Here is a 10,407-nt window from a genome sequence, read left to right as displayed (position 1 = left end):
TCTGTTTAATCAATGAAACCTTCCAATCCCTTTTCACATCCATTAAAGGTGAGACTATACAGAAGCACATCAAGTACCCAAAAATAAAGCCACCATCAAACATCAAATTCCAGTGAGCCCCATAACAGACGCAGCTTTACAAAATGCCAGCTGGTCCGAAATCAAAAACACTTTACTCCTAATCTCCGACACTGCTGTTTCTGCAGGAAAAAGAATCAGACACTTTATTAAAGGGGTGTTATTATCCTCATCCTGGATCTCCAATATTTCTTCTTTCGTGAGCAAAGCCCGGTCTGATATTTCCAGCTGCCTTTTATTGGTTTCATCGGCACTGGAGGCTCAACAGGCGACTACAGGGAGGGCAATGTTAGAATGATCAAAGATTTACTGATCATCAGCTCCAGAAGCCCCAGGGCTTTTCTCTATTTCCCTAATATCAGAGTGTTTTGTGTCATATTGGTGTCAGCTTCTCTGTGTGTTGTGTAAAGGAAAAAATGTAGTTCTCATTACTTAAAGATGAAAAATATAAATATTTATGTATTATTTATGAATCATAAATCAATCAAAGCATCATCTTTAATTATATTCTTACTAGCTGATTCCTCGACATTGAAGGAAAAAAGCCTCCTGTGCTCATTTAGGTGAAGTCTGTGTCGTGGCTGCTGTGAATGATTTCAAACTCATTTCAGAGACGTCATGTCTTTTCCCTTCAGTCTCCTCTGATTGATGGCTCTAAATGATACCCCTGAGCCCCATCCACCATCTCCATGGAAAATACAGTCAGAGGAGGGAGTTGGTCCAACCAGCAGCATCATAGCTGGATGACAACTGTTCAGGATACACCGAGGTCTGATTACCAGAAAAAAAAGACACACGTCAACTCTTCAGACAAGCAGCAATTTAGCAGAAATGTGTCCGGTGTGTGTTTGATGGACGTCAAATGTCGTGGAGCTCTATCATGTAGTGTGTGTGTCTGGACTGTCAAGAACATCCATTTGTCATCTCTAATTGTTTATGCAGAAAGGAATGAAGGAAATGACTCCTCTCGCTTAGCTGCAAGGCCAATAATCATTACCAGAGGTGTAGCTCTGACGAGAATTTTTGCGTTCCCGTCTTCCTATCTGACCTGTTTTAAGCACAAATCCAGGAACTCCGCTGTGTTTGTGTGTGTTCTTTGAGAGAAATTAGCCTGGATGGCTGCTTAGTGGTAACCGAGTGGCTAAATGGCTGCGGACATCCTGCCGAGTCAGCAGCAGCACAGGAAGAAGGAAGAGGTCTGCCTCTGGAAGGCTGCTGGCTACATTTCCTCCTGACTGCATATTAATTATTTAATGTCCATTCACATCATTGTCAACCGACGGCAAAAATGTCGACCAATTACAGGAACAAACGATCAGCCGGCCAGAGTCAGATCAATATAATCAATCATTCCTTTGCCAAGCTGTCGAGATATTTTATTGTGTCAGGACTCGTTTTATGGCTTATTTGATCTACTCAATGAGACTGTTGTGATGAATTCATAACAGATTTTATTATAATCTGATATTACATTCATTTCACCATGTTTTTATATCAGATATCTGGAATTACTCAAGTAATTGTACTCAAACTCCAGCTACGAGCTCTTAAAGACTTTCCTGTTGGTGTTTCTTATGCATATGTAATGTTGCACTTACGTGGAGGAAATCCCTGAACTTGTGTCACAACCAGAGAGTCCAACAAAGCACAGCCAACATATATGTAGTGCATCATTTAAAAAAAAAAAAAAAGATGCCTCCTCCGTTTGAATGTCTGCATCTGAAAAGGTCACGCAGATAACGGCTCGGAAAGATGGATTTGTTAGGAAGAAGTGCAAGATGGGAAAGTTTTTGGAGGAGAAACGGACAAATGTATCTTTGCATTACAGCTTATTAAGATGCCACACATGCATTCCTCACATCCATAATTTGTTCAACGCCGCAACAGTGATGCATACAGATGCGGTTACATTCAATGTTATGTTTATGCAGAACGAAGCTGAACCATCGTAAAATTTGTGGGACCGATGGAGCGGAATGCCGCGTCTCTTAGCTCATTTGCACCGTGATGTATGTAGCACATTTATTAAGAGCTAATTTGTGTAAAACTGAACTTCTCACAATGACAAACCGGATGACATTCATTGCACTGTTATTACCGTGGAAGAAGATATTTCCTTTTCTCGCTTCATTTTGTCAGACGTGACACTTCCATAAACGCAGTAATGCTATAATTAACAATAAAACACTGACTGTAAGCTGGTTTTTCTTTCTTTTTTTTTGTATTGATTGAGGACCAAGCTTTTACTGACTCCCATTTATTTTCACCACAGCATTCTGGACAAGTAGAGCAGGCCGCCGTGGAAACAGGTGCAAAGTCATCCATCAGAATGAGTAGCATTCATAAGATCATTTTCACTCAGTGTTTAAAATTCCTCCCTCGCAATTATTAACAGCCCCTTCAACCCTCCCGGTATTGATTGGGACTCAGCCGCCACTTTTAAAACATTTTAATTAAACTGGGCTGTGAAATTTCGAAACCACCAAAAACAACAGACATGGTTGGAAGCTGCAGGTTTATATTTAAAATATCAAAATCTATCATTTAATTGTTCAAAAATATCTGTTTGAAAAAGAAAGTATTAAAAATGTGTCTCTTTAAAACTCATTATTCATGTTTCTGCTTCCTCTGACTTTAGGGTGCTCCCAAATTGCAGTTATTAATCCAACAAGAACCATCTCAACCTTTACTGATGTACAACTACAGTAGTATATAAAATGCGATGTGACAGTATTGTACTGGGATATGTTCCTGATCCGGGATGACATACCTGAATGAGCTTCACAGTGTTATTCTGTTACTCATCCATGCGTGCTCCACTGTAGACTCACATGTTGTTGCGATCACAATGTACATCTCTGTATATTTCAATTAACATCAGCAGCAGACTGAGCAGAGGCAGTTTTTTTTTCTCCCCCCATTGAGTTCGTTTGGCCAAGGAATATTCTCCATCCATATAGCTTAGGGTCGCTGCATCAGGAGCTCAAGGTCTGAATTTCAAGACCGAATACATTATAGTGAGGTTACAGGGCCATTCTCATTTCCACAGCTACCCTGAATAAAGCATGAAAAACTTTGGAGGACGAACCCCGAGTGACCTTTGTGGCCCACAGCATCCCATAACCCAACTGCAGCCTGGCGAATTGTTGAATGTTGTCCTTGTCAAATATCTTCTGACCGCAATATATTTCTCGGGTGTTTGCTTTCATTTGGGTCATCAGTCACCAGCAAAGCCCCCCCACCCCCTCCAAATAAATAAATAACAGGATTGGAGTCTGTACCAATAAAGGAGGAGGATGGAACTGTGCTACAGTGGGACATACACTCAGTATGCTGACAGTCCTTAATCATGTCCGTTGATGAGCTCAGTACGTGTGTGTGTGTGTGTGTATGTATGTGTGTATACATATAAAACTCATTTTTCTTCTCATTTTTCAACATTTTATGCAAAAAAAAAAACAGCCCGAGTAACGCGTCACAACTATTTCCAGCCATCTTTGACCCAACCATCTTGGGTATGTTAAAGCGGGACCTTTCGTAACAATAATGAAATGTTTTTTCTGCGTCTTGTGTCAGTAACCATGGGCACAGCCTTGTCACAACATGAATTTGTTCAAGTGGCGCTTCTCATTGTGAGAACTCGGCCACAGTTCATATTGTATAGAGTAAACACGATGACGAATGGTAGGAATGAAAACTAGACGCACAGATAAAAATGCAGTAGTACTAGTTTATTAGGTGGGCTACACTTGGACAATACCGAGCAATAAATCATGCTTTGGTAAAGCATTGCTGTATTCAGTGTCACAGCGGTGGAGTAAAGAGAAATTATGTCACTATTTCCTTCACAAACAGGGTATTAAAGGCTATTTTTGAAGATCTTTCTACTTCTGCAGGAGACATTTAAAACGAAAGACTTCTATCCTACTTGTGTTTTTGCTATGAAAGAAAAATGTGTGATTTAAATTAAAAAAACTCTGAAGTAAGACGATAAACCTGCTTTAAACTATGTATGAGTTGCTCCATGCCAACCATGAACTAGAATAAGATGCTTTTATCATCAGTGTGTCCCAACAGTTTTGGTTTGAAAGCATCAAGACACTCAAAAATGGATCAAATTCAAATCGGCCTTCCGATTTCTCAACGGCTTCATTGATGAGCCTGTGCTTACAGTATTTATCAGTCTATGAAAAATTCTGAACATGTTTTATTTCTCAGGAGAAAAAAGCAAAGCTAATCTATCTGCCACACCATGTATGTCTTCATATGCAAAGTATATACCATTAATTATACATGTTATGTTTCCTGCATGACAGCCAGAGGAGGTGTCGATGCAAGTGGGGTCAATTTGTTCTGGCTGAGAGAATTAGTGGTTGGGCTTTGCATGCCTCGGATTCCCTATTTACTAGAGAGTAGCTATTAGTGCCCTGCCTGAGGCCTGAAGGCATGTTCAGCTCCTGTCAGGCAGTGATGAGGGGATAGAAAGCTGGTACACAGGGTCCGGTCTTTGCTGCTGGTCTGTATACTCTGGTCTGCATGAGATAAAGGTCTTTACAGCCTCACAGCAGCCAAACACTTCAATTACATAGATGGCCAATGGCCAGACCTGCTGCTTTCAGATAAAGCCTCATAATTTGGAGTTAAATAAAATACTTGAATCAAAAAACAACACTGGTACTGAATTATTGTAATTCTTCATCATGCAGTCAAGTTGCAATTTATAACTGGAAAGGTATTATGTGTATTTTACATCTAAATAGAATCCATTATTTAACGCTACTAAATAATTCCCACTTAGAAACATTTTTCTCTTAGAATTTTTTTTTTGTGCTTCAGCGTCATCAGAATCAATGGTTTTGTGGTGGATTATGACGTCCACTCTGTCACTTCCCTGCCTTGAAAGAGAGATTTTTCCTCTTACACTCCATCCATAAGGGGTTTGTCATTTCGTGTTGAGATCGTGGCACCTTTTGAGGTAAACATTTGATTTGTGATATAAAAATGTACTGATAAAATAGTCACATTGTGCAGATGTCGGGAACTAACCGACCGTTGTCTTTCAGGACCGGATTTTTCAAAAATGTTCTGACATTTGAAGGCTTTAACTCGATAAGAGTTTTCTTGGCTTCTGCTGATACAACTTTATGGATACATTATTTTATTTATACATCGACCACAATGTAATGAAGATAAATGAGCGAGTTGTGACAATAATAGTTTCAGACGTTGCTATATTTGGTTGACCTTTCAACCAGTCAGCATTAGCAGCCTGGAATATATTCAGCAGTAACACACACTGACACACAGACACACACACAGATCATAATGACGGATGTAAAATAATACGATTTAATACGATGGAGACCTTTCATGTTCTGATCTTTGAGCTCCCAATGATGACTCATAGCTTTGAGTCATGGTGTTAAGATCTATGACACAACTGGTCTGAGATCGGAGTTTAAAAGTTGTTGGGTGAGTTGGTGGGGGAAGGGGGGTATTGACAACATTGAATGTGATAATAAGATAAATCCCTCTGGGTTCAAATTTTTCTCTCTCCTTTAAAATCCACCTCATGCATAACTTCATATTTAATGAAAACTTTATTCAGATATTAGTCCCTTGGCGATGGTGTTTCGCAGAAGATGAATTTGAAGATGAATTCATGTGAATTTTTAAAAACCCCATCTTTTTTTTTAAAAAACCTGTATTTTCACGCAGCCTGACCAATCATTTCTGACGGACGGCTGCTCATTAGCAGTTGTCTCAAATGTCACCAATTTTGCATACCACATCACATTTTCCTCCCCCATCCAGCTTGGCCCATCCATCTACCACTACCTCCTTCCAACTATTTTATGCTGTGAAATTGAAAATGTGGTCATATTGCCATGGATGCATTTATATGGATTGCAATGTAAAAGAACTGTGTTTGATGACCTTAAATGACATAAAGTTGATTTACCTTAGAGTGTGTAACGTTTATGGGATACGGCTTCATCTTTTAGTCCTTGCTTGCAGACAGATCCACAGTGTGTCCTTTATTTGCAGGATTCTTGCGATGACTTGACATTGTGCGTTGGTGACCGATAAAGAAGGACGGGTGTTTTTATTGTGCTGTTAAAATGCAAATCAATGCAACACACAGCCGACCCCCAGAGTTACAGGTGACAGAGACATGGAGGGCATCAGCAGAGGTCCATCAGAACAATGTTTACCTGCACCCCATTAACCCGTGAGTCATCAACCCCGTGCTACATCTGAGAGACCGCTGAGGTTCCACAGGGTTTGAGTTAATAAGGATGCTGCTATCTAATTACTTAGCTGGCTTTTCAAGTCTGAATTGGATATGATTAGATACAAAAAATATAAGAATATTTTATTTAATAGAATTTGAAATGAGGCAAAATGATTTATACCTCAGCTAGATGGTATATAAATAGTATATATACCTTCTATTCTTGTCCATGCAGGGTATGCACAGACCATTAATAATCATGAGCATGGGATTCAATAAAAAACCAAGGGTGTTGTCATCCATGCTGCTGAATGATGCTCTGCGCCGGAGAAGCAAAATAAACATCGATTTCATCACACATACAAATCTGTCACCTTTGCCTGATGGCGATAATGTTATGATAATGTTATTCTGCTGTATGTAGAGATCAGTCTGATCCAAATGTTGACAAGAGGGTCAGATCAGGACAAGCAGAGTGAACCTGTCACCACGAACATGTCTGACAGCAGCAGTTATTTCTCGGATTACAGATTTTCAAAATAATGTTCATGTCGCAGTGTGACGATGATTCCTGCTTCCACAACGACAGAATAAACTACTCTGCAAAAAGAAGGAAATGAGAAGTATTTTTTATGCTGATTAATATTATTTATGACATAAATTATAACAGTATTGATCAAACCCAGTTATCATCGTTAAAAATTACACATTATTATTTTGCTGGCTTTTGCTGGAGCTCCTTCAATATATTCACTGAAACAAAGTGACTCTTCCCTGTGGATTAATGACATTTTGGAAACATTGCCTGTAATTGCTGAGGATACAATTTTGGTAAGTGGAAATCTTTCCGTTTTAAATGTCCCATAATATAATGAATATCTTTCATGCAGAACATAACCCTACATGTGAATAGGGAATGCATCTGTTGGTCTTTGCAAGAAAAAAATGTGTGTCCAATCTGTCAAGGTTTTAATTCTGCCGACTTCATATTAGCAGTTTGAAATTCTTCAAGCAGAAGCTATTTTTGCACAGATATGCAGTCTGGTTCTTCCAATGTAACATCAACATTACTTTTAAGTCATATATTAGGCTAAATGAATTGAAATTGATTAGATACTGTAAGCAGACCAAAACCAAATCGATGGCAATGATCCATCCTCCCTAGACTGTTAGCATGCTCTATTTGCCTCAACTTATTGAGTGAAGACTACGTGAGCTTCATCATCTCTCATTCCTTTAGGGCAGAACGGACTCCCAACTCATGCTCGATATCGTAATGAGGTCCAATGCATCCCATCCATTATCACGTTTAACGATCGAACTTTAAAAGAGCTGCGACCCGAACGTCGATGTTTCTGAAACCTCTGAGGAAAGTCTCTCAGCGAATGAGTTCTCTTTTTATAAACAACTTCATGAAAGGTTTGATTTGCTCTTCAGTTTGAAGCGTTCAGGGCCACGCTTACAGTGTATCACCAAATCAATGCCACTTGCTGCACATCGGATCAATAACTACTAAGATATAAGAAATCGATAATTGCATTGATTATATCACCACTCCCTCTGAACTTAACATAGTGAGTCAGGTGGCTTGTTTATGGCCAGATTAGCACATTGCTAAAGAAGACAGCAACCACTTTATCATTCATGGTCCTCAGAGGATACAGCTCACTGATTGGTCATCCTGTAACACAAGCAAACAGATTTTTTCTGTGTAACTGTAACGTTTGTAACTAGAACAAGTTATTTAACAATAAGAGTAGTTAAATTTATTTTACATTACACTGAGTTACATTTATTAGTTACATCTGGCCCTTTGAGGACAGCCATGTTGCTGGATTACCATTAAATTTGGTGCAGATATGCAAGTTTTTTTCAAAATGAATTGCACTTCAGAATTTGCATGCCCTGCCTACATTTTGTAAAGTTCAGGGAAAATGTTGCCCATTTGCAAAGCTGCAAGACTAATGACAATCCCATTATCATCAGCTACTGTTTATCTTGTGCTAATAAGCAAACGGTTACATAGTTACGCCAAACTGAGACAATCAATAGGATGAACCTTTTACCTTCTAACTGAATTTGCTCATGTTGCAGATAGCATATTTGAAACACGATATATTTGTGTATATGAGCATATAAGTATTTTTTTAGCATTTAATAAGGACATCAACTTATTATACAACAAAAGATGAAAGAGATTGATTTAGAGCTTTTAGAACACGTCGACACGATTTTGCATGATTACTGAAACGAGGTGACGTTTGATAATGAGCCCGAAATGATGCTTACGACAATGTGGATTTAGTCTCAATAAACAGGAAGACTTTTGGTTCCATCTGAATATTTCCTCCCGTGTCACAGAAGTACTGAAATAAAAGATGTCACCTAATTGATCAAGAAAGATATCGTATATAGGACACACAAAAGAAAGCTGCAAACAGAAAACAGTGGACAAACTAAATTAAATTTAGTGAAGAACAGATGTCCTTGGGCTGGTTTACTTATCTAGAATAATATTTTACTTTAATGCGTATTTCCTGATGCTGTTCCATCGCTCTCTTATTATGGTTATAAATGTAATTTGTGCCCCTAACAGCTTCCTTCTGAAATAAACCGGGTGAACAGAGGACAAAAAACCCCACAATTGAACATAAATGTTAGGAAACCTGGAAGAAACCTTATCAAAGCTGCAGTCAGATATATGCGAAAATCATTTCATCCAACTTCACCACGGTATCAAAAAGAAAGGAGGGAAGAAGAGCGACAACTTGTTGCTCTTGTATTCTGTCGGGGTGGGAAGATTAAAGAGCGTGATGAGATAAGAGGGGAGGGAGATCTGAACCAGCCCCTTGCAGTGGGGCAGATTACCGCTTTTTGTGGCATTCGCACAGATTTTTTATGAAGCTAAAATCAAAGCAACAGCTTGAGGAGAATGCCGGACGAAGACGCGCGAGGACAGCAGCAGAAAGGAGGAATGAGAAATGCATAATGGAGGTGGAGCTGGGGACCGGGGCGCACACACGTGTGCTTCCATGTATATATTCATATGCCGCTCACCACCTGCCTCTTTAAGAAACTCAGCTGGTTAACTCTTCTGGGCTAATATTTTATACAGCAGCAAACTAAAACCTTGGGATGAATTCAGAAGCTCTTTGATAGGGAACATCTTAAAAAATGCAAACCCCATCAAAGAGCTCCACTCAGAATCCATACCAAGACGAGGCCAGCTTGAACTCTGAACAGTTACTTTCTTCCCTGGCCTTGATGTAAACCCTTCAGGTTGTGATTATTAAAAGCTCATTCCATTCTTTAAAAAAATGCCTCGCTTTAAACCAGCCTTCAAACATATTTTTCTCTAGCGCTCGATGTGTGTGTTTGCGCTGCTGGTTCAGAATCTATTCCATGTCGGATCACTTTCCTCGATAGCTTGCGTTGATCATTGAATGAATTAGTACAGTAATAAAAGTTAATAGATGTACTATATTGAAATCAAAGCAGTTTAATTTGTGCAAGCTGCAGCCATAGTAACAGAAATGGAGTCTCAGGTCAAGGTGGGACAGAGAGAAGAGGGTCGCGTTTGTGGGCTGGATTTTCAGAAACCTTAATGGGACAACCTTGTCACGTTGCTGTGATGCATTTGTTGTTCCAACACAGCCTTCGCAACCGGTTTGTAAGATCTGGTTGGGAAAGCAGGAGATAACTGGTTGAATGCAGATTTCCAGCTCTGAAAACCTTCAATATTGATTTATGGAGATTTTTTCAAGGTTCAATCTAGAAACAGCAATTTATGCTATAAAAAGCAGCTGCGGGTTGAGAAGTGATGACATTACCCTGTTTAAGCCCAGACAGGGAGTGCATTAATTTTGCCCTTGCACAATGCTGTTTCTCGGCTATTTGAATTTTTATTTTTTTTTTGCAGGTGTGTTAGAGTGCAGCATCCATGGTTCTGTCAGGGTAAGCTGATAAAACTGACTTCATGAGGATAGTCTGGTCCAAGCCACGCCTGACTTCCTGTGTGTTGGAGACTATGTGCATCTCCAGTGTTTTGGACTCTCGGTTTCTCTGATGACCTCAGGATTGTGCATCTAATTGCA

This window comes from Antennarius striatus, chromosome 21, assembly GCF_040054535.1.
Source record: "Antennarius striatus isolate MH-2024 chromosome 21, ASM4005453v1, whole genome shotgun sequence".
Classification (NCBI taxonomy): domain Eukaryota; kingdom Metazoa; phylum Chordata; class Actinopteri; order Lophiiformes; family Antennariidae; genus Antennarius; species Antennarius striatus.
Note: the sequence above shows the minus strand (reverse complement) of the source record.